Source organism: Macaca nemestrina, chromosome 12 (genome assembly GCF_043159975.1).
Source record: "Macaca nemestrina isolate mMacNem1 chromosome 12, mMacNem.hap1, whole genome shotgun sequence".
NCBI lineage: Eukaryota > Metazoa > Chordata > Mammalia > Primates > Cercopithecidae > Macaca > Macaca nemestrina.
In genome coordinates, this window is record NC_092136.1 from 75,800,746 (window position 1) to 75,817,853 (window position 17,108).

Here is a 17,108-nt window from a genome sequence, read left to right on the forward strand (position 1 = left end):
GTAATTTTGCGACAAAAGTTCCCCTCCAGGTAGGGCTTGCACCATTTTGTTTTCCCATCAGACAATGTATGAGAAGGGCCTCTTTTCCCACAGTCTTGCCCACAGTGCACGTTCTCAAACTTTTGAGTTTTTGCCAATCTAATAGACGAGAAATGATATCTTGGCTTAGCTTTAATTGGCATTTCTCTGATTATGAAGAAGGTTAGACATTTTTCTATATGTTTACATTCTGATTCATGTTTGGGTCCTTAGTGCCCAGCACAGGGCCTGGCACAGGTGAATCCCTTCTAGAATGAAGGAAAGAAGGAACAGATGAATAGACAAGGAGGAAATGAACTTTGGAAGAGAGTAGCTGACTTGCCCAAGGTTGTGTCCAGTTATCACCAGAGTTGGGACTAGAATTAATCTCTTCTTTTTCTCTATGTCTAACTCATTTTTCCTGACTATAAAAATGAATAGAAGTTCATACTATTAAACAGAAAATTTGGAAAGCATAAACATATGAAACATTTTAATCTTTCTACCCTAAGTCAATCATTTTCTAGCACTTTTGGATATTTTCTCCCAGACTTTATGCATTTTTTCAGTTACGATCACACTACATACACGCATTTGTATTCTGTCCCTTTTCACTTAACACTTCTCCACGTTAATAACAATTGTTTGCAAACATAATTTTAATGGCTGTACAATTTTTCACTATCTGAATATGCATGAATGTATTTACCCTTGCTGTTACTGCTAGACTTCTAGATTGTTTCCAGATTTTTGCTATTATAAATAAATTCTGCCATGTTCTTCTTTGTCTACCTTCTGGATATTTGTCTCTCAGGATTAATTCCTGGAAGTGGAGCTCCTGGAATCTCTGCATCGGGCTCCAAGTTCGGGGTTTTTCTTGGCCATACTCAGAGGGGATTGTTTGTTAAGCTCTGACCCTGTGACTTCACAGAGCCCCAGGCCTGGCCTGCTGCAACACATCTCTGATGTTCGGTAGAGACTCACTTGCATCCACGTTGAATCAGCAGACGGGCAGAGCGGGGAGCACCAGAGCCTGCTGAGGATGAGGAGTCAGAATCTCCTACATTTTGCCCCCTTGCTCATTCCTGGGGCTAAGGACAGATAACCTGGAACCAACAAGGGGAAATTTCACACGGACAAGGTCAAACCTGGTGGAGGGTGCAGGGCAGGCAGGAATGCTGAGCAGACGTGATATGTGCTTTATAAGCATTCATGGTGCAGAGGAGCAGATGCTGGGGTTAGACCTTCTCATCCTTTAAAGGGTTCCATGATGGACCTATACATTGTGCCATCCACAGATGGAGGGATCTGGGAAAGCTGCCTGGAGGAGGCAACAACTGAGTTTAGTAGAAGGAATATAGGTCTTATGTGACAGATGAGGCTGGGGAGTGGTCAATCACGAGGGGCCCTCTCTGCCAGCCTAAGGATCCTGAATCTTGCAGACAATGAAGCAGGGGGATGACAGAGTCAGGTCTACATTAAGGACAATCCTTCTGGCAGCTGTTTGGGAGGCACGATTGCAGATGTGAACTGCAACTTAGAAAGAGGCCACTACCAGTCTAGAGACCACAACGCCTGAATCAGAGCAGTGGCCATAGAGACAGAAAAGATGGATGAAGACAAGAAACATCGGGGATATGGTGGAGACTCAAAACAGAAAAAGTTATGTCAATTTCTGGCTTTCCTGCAGTTGATGGGGAACAGTCCTGGACCAGGACTCAAGATACCTGGGTTCCAGTCCCAGCTCTTTTTGACATGGGACACGTCTCTTGCCTATATCTGGGTCTGTTTCCACTTTTGTCAGCTCCAAGAGTTCCTATGTTTTGAAAACCCTGTAATCCTAAGGCTATAAAGAGGCTGAGGTCCTTGGAGGAAAGAGGAAGGGAATAACTGGAGGCTGAGCAGAGGGAACAGCCAGGGCTGGGGTCTTGGAGTCTGGGCTCTCTATCTCCCCAACCCATCAGTCTTGCAGCATTAATGCCAGTGGGGTGGCCTGGGTCCAAGCAAGAGGTCAGCTTTAAAGAGGAAGGAATTGTCTATGCCCTAAGGAACAGAGAAGAAAAAATGCAGAGCTTCCAAAAGCCAACATTTTTTCAGTTATGATCACACTACATACATGCGTTTGTATTCTGTCCTTTTTCACTTAACATGTCTCCACATTAATAACAATTGCTTGCAAACATAATTTTAATGGCTGTACAATTTTTCAACAAAGGCCAACTTCACACCAACAAGTTGTCAGCTCTGGCAGAGCAGCCAGGGGTTTTGAATTTGCCCTGGTATGAGCCACTGTGTGCAGGGCAGGCCCATTTCCCCTTCTCTGTACATCAGTGACTGCAACATGATGAAGGGCATGAGGATGCCTTTGGCTGCAAGTAAATGTAGACTCTGCTGCCAACGACCTAAATAAAGCAAAGAGGTGTATCCTGTCACACCACTGCAAGTCCAGAGTAGCTCCTGGTATCGTCAAGAATACAGGCTTTTCCATGCTCTCTAGTCCTTGACTGGTTCCCCTTCCAGCCTCATAAGGAGGGCTGCCATCCTCCCCAGGGTTGAGGGTGGCTGCCAGTGGCAATGGGGAATCCATGCTTGCATGGGAATGTCCAGTGGGAGAGAGCAGGAGAGGACTTCTCTTCCAATGCGGACCATAAGTTTTTTCCTTAGATCTGGGTGGGACAACTTGGGTCATGTTGACCGTCTTCCCAGGAATGGCATGTCCTGGTTGACTTAGATTAATTGGGCTCTAGAGCTAAACTTGAGGGCAGGTAAAATAGCCAACAGAATTAGGGTTCTGTGAGGAAGGAAGAGAGGACCAGAGGCTGGGTCAGCAGCTGATGTGTCCACACGAAGATGAGCGTTAGTTGCCCCTCTGCTCATGCGACCCCTGCACAGCCTGGGTTCAGCAGGACAGGCATCATCTCTAGATCCCCAGTGAGGACTCAGGCACAGAGAAATGGAGTGACTTGCTTGGCTCATACAGTGGGTAAGTGGCACAGCATGAATTAAGAGAAATAAATGCCAACTAAGCAGACCTCAGGCTGCCAGCATAAGCCTCTAACCCCATTCCTCCTGTTGCTGTAGGGGGCTGCTGCCTCCTCTGAGCTGCCTCAGCTGCTGCCCACTAGGCCCCAAGGCTGGCGGCATGGGTTTGAATCCTGGCTTTGAGCTTCTGTGTCCTCCTCTATGAAATGGGACCGTGAGCCTCACTGCCGATGCCTCTTCGTATAATTGTTGGGGGAAATTACATGAAATGATATGATGCTTTGCTAACGGTGAAGTGCTATGGAACCACCAGGCTTCCCTACTCCTGGTGGAAAAGGGCTCATTCCATGGGCCTCGTCTGTACCGAGCGCTGGCAGACCACAGGAAACAGGGAGCCAGAAGGACCAATGAGACCGTCAGACATGGACTCCTTCGACTGCAAAGAGCTGATAAGGAGACATGTCCAGAGAGGGGTTGCACAGGATTAGAACCCAGCCCCCTGGTCCCCAGCCCTGCACTGCACCAGGCCTCCAGGGTCGAGTGAGGACTGTCCCCTGGCCTGGGTGGGGAGGTGCTGCTGTAATACACTCCGTGCCTGCCGGCACGTCCCCAAGTTTCTCGGGGGCCATTCTTCAGGGGTTCACTGAGGCGAGGCCACACTTCCCCTCGGGCGGCTTCCTGTTTTGGCCAAACAATGACTCTTGCAGGGACCCGGTGCCAGCTGGCTGCAGCTGTTGCCAAGGCCTTGACTTCTTGCATACAGAGAGGCGAGAGGTTAAGGCCCCTGGGGTTGTGCTTCTGGCCTTCCCAGGCCACAACCCCACACTCAGATGTGGCCTTTGGGTCCCACTGGATTCAGTCATTCCTTCAGGTACTGATCACACACACAAGCACCTTCTGCTTGCCAGGCTGTGTCAGGGTACCCAGAACACAGAGATACATGAGATGAGAGTTGAGTGAGTCTGCAAACTTCTATCCTGTACCCACAAGGAGCAGGACATTGTACTATATTCAGATGATAAAGATATGAACAAGATACACCCTCTAAACTCACTGGCTGATTCATTTGTTTATCCTCCCATTACCCTGTAAAAGCTTGAAGTTCATCACCAGTCATTTACATGTGCATGTGAATTAGTGCAAGCAGCTCTGTTCTGAGGGAGAGTCTCAGGGCATGTGGAGAAAGGATGCTAAGGGTGTGGGTACAAATAATGGAGATGAAGTTTTTTATGATGACTTTTTTAACAGGTGAGGAAATCAAGATTCAGATATGGAAAGAGACTAACTTAAGGTAAATGATGGAGTCAGGACCTTAATCCAGGTCTTCAGACTCCAAGCCTTGCACATCAGAGAGCTTCAAAAAGCAGCCCATCCGACTGAAAGCCCCACAGGGTCAGAGCTGCTGTACGAGGGGCCGTGTGTGCATGGGGGTGCTTGCTGCTGTCAAATATGAAGGGGGACTAGATGAAGGGAGGGGAGTCTGGAGTGCCCGCTATGTGTTGGGGACATAGCCATTGTCATCGTCCCCCTCTGCTGATGAGACACGCAGCTCCACAGAAGAGCCTTCTGGAGCCCCTGCTGAGCAGTGCAGCGTGGGGAGACTCATCCAGGTTCCATGCTGTAAACGTTGTTCTTTCACCCCCAGACCCATCCTGCTCTGTGCCTGGGTTGGCCAACTTCTGTGCATGCATCACTTTTCTGTTCGGTTTGGCCAGCGGATGCCGTGGCAGGAGATTAGTGAGCAGAAGACAGAGATGGGGGCATTTGGTGACCAGGCTGCTCCCTGCGTGGCCACGATCTGGCAGCTGCTGCATTCTGAGGTCCCAGCTGCACACCACTTCTGCCCCTTGCCCTGCCCTGCAGTCCTCAGGGTGGTAACAGCTCCCTGATGTTGCTGGTCTCTGGGTGCTCCCCAACCCCTGGCAGATGGCCTTCACCCTGCCCACAGCTTCATTCCTCTCTTCAGTCAGTTTCCTTGAGTGAGCCGTGATTTCCGGCTGCCATTCTGCCTGGTGCAGGCACCATGCAGAACCAGGACTCCAGGTCTTCCCCAGCCTCCCTGCCTCACTCCCTGACGCCACAGGAATGCCCCACCCCCACTCCATCCAGGCCACCTGAGACAGGGCAGTGACTTGGCAAAAGCTGCTTTCCCATGAGCCTCCGGAATTGTTTTTGGGCTGGGGCTGCTATGGAAACAATGAGAGAGAGGTTCCCAAGGGCTGGCACTAGGTCCCAGCTGTGTCCCCCACCTCCAGGTTGTTCCTCCTGGGATGGGGGCCTGGGACTCAGAGTGCCCTGCTGGGAGTCTTGGGGCAGGAGTGGTCTGGCCCAGGCTTGTCTGCCCCCACCTTCAAGCTGGGAGTGAGGAGAGTTCTGGAGACCAGAGAGGAGAAGAGGCAGAGGTCCTGCTGCGCAGCCAGGAATGGGCTAGGAGGGAGGGACAGGACTGAGGTCACTAGGTGGACACCTCCCAAGTCTGCTCCAAGCCTGGCCTCTCCGCTGAGCACCACACACAGACCTCTGCTGTGCTCCAGAGACCTTCAGAACACGGTCCCTTCCTCCCCACTCCTTGCCCTGTGACCCCTCCATCAGGGAAAGGCACCAGACGCCTAGAGTCAGCCCTCATGGTCTCCCTCCCCTGCTTCCAGCCCCTGAGCTTATCAGGCTCTTGCCAAGGTGAGGCTTGGTGATCCCACTCTCTAAGCTATTCTGGACTCTAGCCTTCTCTTCAGGCTGTGGTTGCCTTCTTGGTCTGGATCTTATCATCTACACTTAGTTACGACAGTGGCCTCCTCACTGGTCTCCCCGACCCCATTCTGGCTCCCTTTAATCCATCTTCCATTGGGCAGTCAGTGTGTCTTCCAGAAATACAAATCTAAGTCTGTGTCTTCTGTGCTTAAGTGGAGCCCAAACTGTGTGATATGCCCCGGGTCTTCCTCTCCAGCTTTCCCCCTGAAGCAAAATCCTTGTGATGTTCCATACTCCAGCCTTTGCTGGCTTCTTACTCCTTGCTCTAACCAATTTCAGAATGGCCCCCTTGGAAACGGGCACTTTCCCACCAGCACCACCACTGTCTTGGTTTGAGTTTCTTCAAAAGTCAAGTGCGAGACAAAGACTAGGGGCAATTAGTTACTGGGGAGGTGATCCCAGGAGGCAGGAGTAAGGGAGTGGGGAGAACAGGACAAGAAGGAAGCAAAGCCATTGCCAGGGTGTGTTTTATCAGTCTCCACAGTGGGCGACAGGGCTGTGTTCCATCAGGACCGCTGAAGCCTACAGAATGCCTTCCAGAATTGCTCATCTGCAGGACTGGAAACTGGTGATTGATCTGCTAACTCCATCCCCCACTGGGTAAGGTCCCTGAGACATCCGAGCTGCAATGCTTGCCCAAGCAAGGTCAGGTGGTATCAAAGAGCCTGCAGCAGATGCGGAAACTCACGGCTTGGGTAGGATGCTGGCCATGTGAGGTGAGCCTGGACTGGCAAAGAAAAGTCCACCCCAGCTGCAGCTGATGTGGCTTGGGCTCTGGAGGCGGCTGCACAGAAACATTCCTTGGTCAGTCAATACACACAGATTACTGGATCTCAGCTGTTCATGAGGTGCCTGGGTTGCTAAAGAAGAGGCTACAGGCCAGGCACGGTGGCTGACACCTATAATCCCAGCACTTTGGGAGGCTGAGATGGGCAGATTGCTGGAGGCCAGGAGTTCGAGACCAGCCTGGCCAACATGGCAAAATCCCGTCTCTACTAAAATTACAAAAATTAGCGAGGCATGGTGATGCATGCCTGTAATTCCAGCTACCTCAGGAGGCCGAGGCACGAGAATTGCTTGAACCCAGGAGGCAGAGGTCGCAGTGAGCCAAGATCGCACTGCTGCATTCCAGCCTGGGTAACAGAGTAAGACTGTCTCACAAAATAAAAAAAAAAAAAAAAGAAGAGGCTATGCACAGAGTGCCCCTGCGGGACTATGGAACAAACATGGGCTTTGCCATCAGACTTCCTGGGTTCAAAGCCACTTCTGCTTGTACCTGCTATGGTACCTTCAGCAGGTCACATCACACTTGAGCCACCTTGAGCCACAGTGTCTATAAAACAGAGACAATAATTTCCACCATATAAAGTATTTAAGATAATCAAATGTACTTGCAAAAATGAATGCATGTGGCAATGTGAGGCTGAATGCAGTTAGTTGTGTCTTCACGAAGCCAGCTGCCCAGGCTTTGCCTCACTCTACTCTCCCATCTCCTCCACTATGCTTTGCTGCATTGCTTTAGCTTATGTTGCCTAGCAGCCCTGGCCTCCTGTGGGCAGTGCTGGTTTTGCCCTGCCTAGCTTTGGGCCCAGCACATCAGCAATCCCCTCCCTGACTCCACTATCCAGAATAGAAATCGATTTTGTGGAAACACAGAATAAAGAGCTGGCATGGCATACCACATAGCAGTGACATGTGTTTTTAAATCCCCATGAACTCTTTCTGTCTTCCCTAGATCCCTCTTCTGACACAGCTGCCTTTCTCACAGAGGCAAATGTAGCTTGAACCCAACACTCCCAGATTTATTCTTCTGCACTCATCCCTGCCATTTGGGTTCTGGGCTGTCTCCATCTGTTATGGGTTGAATTTTGTCCCCCCAAAAAACTCATATGTTGAAGTCCTAACCCTCAGTACCTCAGAATGTGACCTTGTTCGGAAATAGGGTCACTGCAGATGCTGTGAGGCTACACTGAAGTAGGGTGGGAACTAATCCCAATATGACTGGTGTCCTTGTAAAAAGGGGACATGGGGGCACAGAGACATATGCACAGGGAGAACGCCATGTGAAGACTGAAGTTATGCTGCCACAAGTCCAGGATCTACCAGAACCTGAAGAGAGGCCTGGACAGATCCTTCCCCGGAGCCTTCAGAGGGAGCACCGCCCTGCTGACGTCTTGATCTTGAACTTCCAGCCTTCAGAACGGCGAGACAAAAGAGTTCTCTCTTTTTTTTTTTTTTTTTTTTTTTTGAGACAGCGTATCACCTAGGCTGGAGTGCAGTGGTGTGATCTTGGCTCACTGGAACCTCCACCTCCCAGGTTCAAGCAATTATCCTGCCTCAGTCTCCCGAGTAGCTGGGACTACAGGCATCTGCCACCACACCTGGCTAGTTTTGTATTTTTAGTAGAGACGGGGGTTTCACCACATTGGCCAGGCTGGTCTCGAACTCCTGACCTCAGGTGATTCATTCACCTTGGCCTCTTAAAGTGCTGGGATTACAGGCGTGAGCCACAGCGCCCAGCCGAGACAATAGATTTCTGTGGTTTAAGACAACCAGTTTCACAGTAGCCCTAGCAAACTAATACATTACCTAAAAGGGCAACTTACTTTTCTGCTACCAATATAGTTTTCCTGTCCTTTTCTTCCCATCCAGCCTTTCTGACTCTGTTGATGTGCTTCTATGTCTCCACTCCCTGATGGACTCTGAATCCTTGGAAGCAGAGCTTGTGTCATCCTCACTGTGGTATCCTCAGGGCTTGGCAGAGCCTGGCCACAGTTCCCATTCAGGAAAGGTTTGCTAAAGGCTTCTTGAATGTAGTAGCTTTGATGTTTGCCCTTCAACGATAGTCCAGAGCTGGGCAGGCTACACTATCAAGGGAAGGCATTGCTGGACATGAGCAAAGGCTCAGTGAGGTATAGGAAGGGGCAGGCTGGGGAGATTGTGAGGAGCTCACAGTGGGCTGCGATGTAGATACTGGTAGTGGGGAGAGGTCGGGTGGCACCAGAAGGTGGGGGAATGTGACGTTAGGGTATTGGGGTTTGTGAATGCATTTAGTTGAATAAGCAATGGAACGCTGGGTGCCATGGAAAGAAGATAGAAAAATAGCAGGGCTCTGGGATCATTATTCAGTTACAGAACGGACCAAACACAGGGAGACCAGGGAGGTCCGGGCTGGGACCACAGTCCAAGTGAGAAATGACGAAGGCTTGAACCCTCATGGACACGAGGATGGAGACAAGATCAGAGACATTTAAGAGGAAGAAACGCCAGCCTGCTGACTGCCATAGACGTGTTTTCCCCTCTGAGGTGCTGCCTCCAAGCTCCGCCTTCTCCTGCAGATGCCACACTGAGAATTTCCATGATGTCTGTAGTGACATATAAGTCACCCCACCCCCAGGCCCGTCTCTGAAGACTGACAGTTCTGGTGAGAGAGCAAAGTACATGCGATCCCCACCCCAGGCTGCTCGGGTTTCTGGTTCACAATTCAAAATGCCAATTCATGGAAGGAGGTGATATTTCACCTTTTTTAATATCAATTTTTTATTATCAATCATGAGTGATATAAGTTAACAGTACAAAAAAACCCCAGAAAATATAGTGTCATTGAAATCTTACAGGTATAAGGTGAAAATTACATTAAAAAAAATGGCCCTGGATAATCCCTTAAGAAGAATGACCTGGGATACTAGAAATTTAGAAGACAAATATTACATTATTTCATCTTCTTTACTTTTTGACCATAAGCATCAAAGATCAATGTCTAGTTCAAAGTGGAATGGGAGGGCAGGGTTTGGAGGTGGGTGGTGGCTAAATTAAATGCTTGCTGGGTATGAGTCCACTACACTGATAAACCAAAGAAAAGAGAAACCACCTGAAATCCTTCTCCCACCCTTATTTTTTGGAGAGTGTCCTCATTCCAGTCTTTCAATTTTTTCCTAATGTATATTACAAGCCAGACTCAGTGGAGTAGAATCATGTAATAGCTTTATTTTTCTGACAACAGTACCTTGCAAGCTTGTTTCACTGGCTTTCCTTTCCCTCAGCCTGGATGATGACATCTTGAGCAGATCTTATAGCTTTGGGGGCAGGGGACAATATCATGTTAGATATCAATGAAAAGCCTCATTCTCAGTTTTATTTTTATTTCAAGTTCCAGGGTACGTGTGTAGGATGTGCAGGTTTGTCACATAGGTAAATGTGTGCTATGGTGGTTTGCTGCACCTATCAACCCATGACCTAGGTATTAATCTCAGCAAGCATTTACTATTCTTCCTGATGCACCACCCCCACCCCCCACCAACATGCCCTAGTGTGTGTTTCCCTCCTTGTGTCCTCATGTTCTCATTGTTCAGCTCCCACTTAAAAGTGAGAACATGTGGTGTTTGGTTTTCTGTTCCTGCATTAGTTTAGTGAGGATAATGCCTTCCAGCTCCATCCATGTCCCTGCAAAGGACATGATCTCTCTCTCTCTCTTTTTTTTTTTAAATGGCTGCACAGTATTCCATGGTGTATATGTGCCACATCGTCTTTATCCAGTCTATCACTGATGGGCATTTGGGTTGATTCCACGTCTTTGCTATTGTGAATAGTGCTGCAATGAACATACATGTTAATGTATCTTTGTAATGGAATTATTTGTATTCCTTTGGGTATATACACAGTAATGAGATTTCTGGGTCAATGGTATTTCTGGTTCTAGATCTTTGAGGAATCACCACACTGTCTTCCACAATGGTTGAATTAATTTGCATTCCTACCAACAGTGTAAAAGCGTTCCTATTCCTCCATAACCTTGCCAGAAGTTGTTTCTTAACTTTTTAAATAATTGCCATTCTGTCTGGTGTGGGATGATATCTCGCTGTATTGCCCAGGCTGGAGTGCAGTGGCACGATCTCTGCTCACTGCAACCTCTACCTCCTGGGCTCAAGCGATTCTCCTGTCTCAGCCTCCCAAGTAGCTGGGATTACAGGCACCCACCACCACGCCCAGCTAATTTTTGTATTTTTAGTACAGACGAAGTTTCACCACATTGGTCAGGCTGGTCTCAGACTCCTGACCTCAAATGATCCACCCGCCTTGGCCTCCCAAAGTGCTGGGATTGCAGGCATGAGCCACCGGGCCCAGCCAGCCGAGAGACGTGAGATGGTATCTCATTGTGGTTTTGATTTGCATTTTTCTAATGATCAGTGAGTTTTTTTCATATGTTTGTTGGCTGCATGAATATCTTCTTTTGAGAAGTGTCTGTTCATGTCCTTTGCCCACTTTTTAATGGGAGTGTTTGTTTTTCTTCCTGTAAATTTGTTTAAGATCCTTGTAGATTCAGTGATGTTTTTTTAAGTCTGCCAAATAAGGGTCTGGCATAAAGTGCCTTCTGATGTGGTTCCCCGAGAAAGATACTACCTCACTTCTGTGGTGTGATAGGTGGGATATAATGAGAAACATATATATTTGATCTCTGCCCCTAGTTCTTAAAACAGCTCCCCAAACCCTCGGAATCTCCCGAGTGATAAGAATGTCTTTTGTATGCCAATGAGATGACTGGTGGCTGGAGGCCTCTAGATAATTTCAGCATAGGGGCTGGTCACAGGAAAGATCGAGCCATGATTAGAGGGTTGGAACTTTCAGCCCCAGGCTGTAGGTTGAGTTGCTCACCAAAGGCCAATGATGTAATCCATCATGCTTACCTAATGAAACCTCCACGAAAACCTAAAAGGACTGGGTTTGGAGAGCTTCCAGATTGCCAAACACCTGGAGGTGCTGGGAGGATAGTGTGCCTGGAGAGGGCATGGAAGCTCCCACATACCTTGCCCTATGTATATCTTCCATCTGGCTGCTCTTCTGTATCTTTTCTAACATCCTTTATAATAAATGGGTAAATGTAAGTAAAGTATTTCCCTGAGTTCCACAATCTGTTCTAGTAGACTAATTAAACCTAAGGAGGACATCTTGGGAACCCTGATTTATAGCTGACTGGTCAGAAGCATAGGTCACAACCTGGGACTTGTGATCGGCATCTGAAGTGGGGTGGAGCACTGTGGATCTGACGCTACCTCCAGGTAGATAGTGTCAGGATAGCATTGAATCATAGGATGCCCAGATGGTGCCCGCTGGAGAAAATTGGTGGTTGGTGGGAAGAAATGCTACATGTTTTGGTGACCAGAAATGAAGTGTTCTACGGTGAGTGTGAGAGTAGCAAAAATTCTGGTTTTTCTTATCTCTTGATAAATGGTATTCTTACCAAAAAGGCAGAACCTGACAGAGAAACTATCAGACAAAACCAAAATGAAAAACAATCTACGAAATAATTGGCCCAGAGTCATCAAAAATGTCAATGTCATAAGAGACAATAATATACTGAAGAACTGTGTTGGATAAAAGGAAACTAAAGAGACATGGCAGCCAAGATCTTAGATCCAGTACTGGATCACAGGTGAAGATTGCTACAAAGCATGTTATTGGGGACATTTTGTGAAATTTGGATCTAGCCTAAGGATTATATGATGGTATTATATTAATGTTAAATTTCCTGAATTTGATAACTATATTGTAGTTATGTAAGATAATATATATCTTTTTAGAAAATACATGTTAAAATGTTTGGGGGTAATGATGTATGCGACTTACTCTAAAATGGTTAAGAAAAAAATGTGTGTATAAAGAGAAAGTGACAAAGCAAAATGTTAACAATCACTAACAGCTGGTGAATATGGATAAAGGGTATACATGGGTGTTCTTTGTACTATTCTTGCAATTCTTCTGCAAGTTTAAAGGACTGTTATCCAAAATATATAAAGAGCTCTTAAAACTCAACAACAAGAAAATAATCCATTTTATAATGGGCAGAAGACTTGAACAGACACCCCACCAAAGAAGATATGCAGATGACACATAAGCATATAAAAAATGCTCAACGCCATACATCATTAGAGTTGCAAATTAAAACAACAAAGAGATACCTAAAAACCTGATAGAACGGCCAAAATGCAAAACACTGACAACACTAAAGGCTGGCAAGGATGTGCAGCAACAGGAACTCTCACTCATTGCTGGTGGGAATGCAAAATGGCACAGTCACTTTTGAAGACAGTTTGGCAGATTTGTGTGTGTGTGCAAAACTAAACATACTCTTATTCTTTGATCTAGCAATTGCACTCCGTGGTATTTACCCAGATTAGCTGAAAACTTACGTTCACACAAAATCCTGCACACAGATGTTTATAGCAGGTTTATTCACAATTGCCAAAACTTGGAAGCAATCAAGATGTCCTTCAGTGTGTGAGAGGATAAATTATGGCACATTCAAACAATGAAATATTATTCAGCACTCAAAAGCAGCTATCAAGGAAAGAAAAGACATGGAGGAAACTCAGATGCATGTTACTAAGTGAAAGAAGCCAGTCTGAGAATTTTACATACTGAACAACTGCAACTATATGACATTCTGGGAAAGGCAGAACTATGGCAAAAGTAAAAAGATCAATCATTGCCAGAGGTTAGAGGGGAGTGGAATAATTAGGCAGAGCACAGAGGATTTTTAGGTCAGTGAAACTATTCTGTATGATGCTATAATGATGAGTACATGTCATTATCGATTTGTCAAAATTCATAGAATGTACAACACCAAGAGTGAACTCTAATGTAAACTATGGATTCCAGATGATAATGATGCATCCATGTAGGTTAATTGATTGTAACAAATGTTCTACTCTTCTGCAGGATGTTGATGGTGGGGAGGTTGTGGTTGTGTGGAAGTAGGTGGGTGTGGGAACTCTGTACGTTCTGTTCAGATTTGCTGTGAACCTAAACCTGCTCCAAAAATTGAAGCCTATTTTAAAAACACAAAACTTTAGCCTCTTACTACACTCCCATTAAATGGATTAAAGAAAAAAATAACAATACTAAGTGTTGGTGAGGACGTGGAGCAACTGGAACTCTTACACATTGCTGATGGGAATTGAATATTGGAAAATGACTTTGGAAAACAGTTTGTCAGTGTCTTTGAAAGTGAAACATACACCTGCCCAGTGATCTAACACTCCCACTCTTAGGTGTTTCCCCAAGAGAAACAAAAACATTTGTTTACACAAAAATCTGTATATGAATGTTTATAGCATTTTTATTTATAATTGCCAAAACCTAGAAACAACCCAAATGTTCTTTAGTAGGTGAATGGTTAGACATCCTGTGGTACATCCATTCAATGGAATACTACTCAGTGATAGGAAGGAACTTCCAGTACTTTCAAAAACATGCATGAATCCCAAGTCCATTGAACTAAGTGAAAGAGCCCAGACTCAAAAGGCTACATATTGTGTGATTTCATTTATATGACTTTCTGGAAAAGGCAAAACTATATCCAAAACTAAACCCTATCTCTTTAGGGTGAGAGAAAGGATTTATATCTTGATTGTGGTGGTAGTTACGTAACTTTACGTGTTTTTCAAAACTCATAGAAGAGAGCACTATTAAGGGTTAATTTTACCATGTGTAAATTATACCTCAGCTAAGCCAACAAATCAACTTGAGTTTCCCCTAGAGCTCTGTGAGCTGGCTCAGAGACCTGCAGTGAGGAATGGGAGCCTTGTTTGTCTCTCCCATTATCTATTCTGCTTCTTTGAATTGGGCTCCGGGTTGAGAGGGGTTTAGGGGAGATATAGGCAAGCACAAGGTCAGATCTGAATGGAGTTATTGTAACCTGTTGTTAGACTCCCCTAGGCGTCCGATGCCCAAACTCTGGCCCTTGTTTTAAAGAGACAAATATTTTTTGGGTTGTGTGCAGGCTTCTTTGTTGGTCTCCTCCAGCTAGTTCCTGGGCTTGGGTGACATATCCCCCAAGACCACCTGTGCCTGTCCCCTTCACTCTGGCTGAGGGTCCTTCTGTAGGGGTCCCCTTCTCCTGGAGGGCAGACTTCTTTGGGCAGGGATCTTTCATGATGACTGACACTTGGATACCTTGCACTGTTTCTGGTTGGTAGCACAGGAAACATTTCTCTCTTTTGCACCCTGCAAGCACTGGCTGCTCCCACGGCAGCCCCCACCCCTCATGCTACCACCAGGGACAGCTCCCATCAGCCTTTTCTCTTCAGACTTTTCCAGGGGAGAGGTGGGTCAGGTTCTGTTTCCCCCAAGCTCCAGGGAAGCCTCATTCTCTTGGCTTGAGTTGTGTGGGGTGAGGCACAGCACTGAGGTGATTCTCCCCATGGAAAGCCCCTGCAGCCATCCTGCTCTCCCGGGTCAGTGCCTGCTCCGAGGCTGCTCTGAGGCTGTATGAGGGCATCATAATCTGCCCAAGTCCTGCTGGATTGTGTCTGGTGCTGCTTTTGAGGCTCTGGGGGTACAGCAGCAATTCTGAGACAGGAAAGTCCCATTTCACATCCTACTACACATAAATATTATGTTATTTTAACAAAACTGGGATTTTACTACGTATATCACTATTTTATAACCTGCTTTTTCACTTCATACTACGTTTTGAGCATCTTTCCACATCAGTAGACTGCTACATTCATATCATTTTAAGTGATTGATCAATATCACTTATATAAATATACTAAAACTTATATCCATCCCCAATTGTTGGCTGTTTTAGATCATTTCTAATTTTAGATTATTATTAATAATGTGATGTTTGGGGTGAATCTATGTGAAGCTGATGAAAGGACCCCATTTGCACGAGTCCCTTTCAAATGCCTGGGAGTAATCTGGTAATTTTATGTTCATAATTTTGTATTCTTTGTGTTATAGGGACTCCCTAAATTGTCTAAACTTCAGGCTCCACAAGAACTGGATGTGTCCTTGGCTATGACAAACATCTTCACACTCAATTTTTTTTCTTTTTTTTTTTTTGGCTACGTCTTTATTTCCTGAGGATAAACTCCTAGAAACAGAATTGCTAGATTAAAGCAGATGCACATTTTTAAGATTCTTGGAACATATTGCCAAAGGGCCCTCCAGAATAGGTGATTTCATTTATACTCCCACTCTGCCTTGAATGAGAACACCCACAACTGGGACGGTTTCTAAGGGATTGTGTTTCCTTGTTATTGTGATTTGGTTGTAGCTGACATTCCCACCTTTTCCCGAAAGTAGAGGTTTTGATCTGTTATCCACGGGATCTGTGGGTAGAATTCTTGGGGTCTGTGAACTTGGTTGAGAAAAAAATCACATCTTTATTTTCATCATTAGCTTCTCATTGAAATGTAATCATTCTTTCCATCTTGAATGTAGACCACGAATCCCCATAGTATTCACAGTACAAATGACTTTAGCAGTCCTGTAACCAACAGAAATCACACGTTTTCATGCCTTGTTACAGATCTCTCAGAACATCATTTATGCTCATTGGTGCTTCAAAATTACGGTAGTTATTAGACCTGCCACTAGATCTTGTTGTGTAATGTGCTCATAAAGAACATGTATTCCTAAATCATAATTTATTTTTTAATATTTTGATAAGCACAGTCAATAGAATTGCTTTCCTTTATAATCATGTGTATTTTTTATTTTATGAATTTTAAAACTTTATTCTGAAAAGAGGTCCTTAGGCTTCACCAGACTGCCAAGGCATAATGAAGTTCAGAACCCTTAATCAACTCACATATCTTTAAAACTTACTGAAGGAAAGTAATTAAGCTTTCATGAACCCCTCCCTGGAGCCAGGCCCTGGGGGTACATGCTGGGGGTACAGAAGGGACAGGTTGACCTCCTGCTTTTGAGGAGCTCACAGTCTAGGTGGGACATGCAATTTCACAGCTCCTGCCACTCATTGTCCTGTGGACTGAGGGCCCAGTTTCTCAGATCTTTCAGGATTTTAAGAAAAATTAGATATCCAGATTTTTATTTGTTCCCATATAAAACAACTCTTACAATTTTTAAATGTTGGCAACTAATCAAAATTTTTATAAACCACTGTGTGGGCCAAATAAATCATGTCTGAAGGCTAAATCTGGCCCAAACGGCACCAGTTTTCAACCTTTGCCCTAGGAAAGCTGAATTCCAGTGAGGGTGGGACAAATTCATTCTGTGGAACAAAGCAGCAGAGAACCTGAGCACCCCCACCCATACCCTACTCTGCTCCTTGTAAACCAGGGAAACAGGGAACTGGAGTCTTGGCTTTGAGAAGAGAGGAAATGAGAGAAGAAACTCTATTGTGGGCAGTGGGATTCCCTGTAACCTGGGTGCAGGCCGGGTGAGGAGAGACATGGCTGGAGGTAGATGCTACTGTAGTGAGAGTGTCAAGGGAATTGTGGGAACAATGAGGCAATTAAACTATTGTATATCTAGAAAACCTCAGAGCCTCTAGCAAATAAGATAAAATAAAATAACTGCCAAAGAAAAATCCTATTTGAATTATTAAGAAA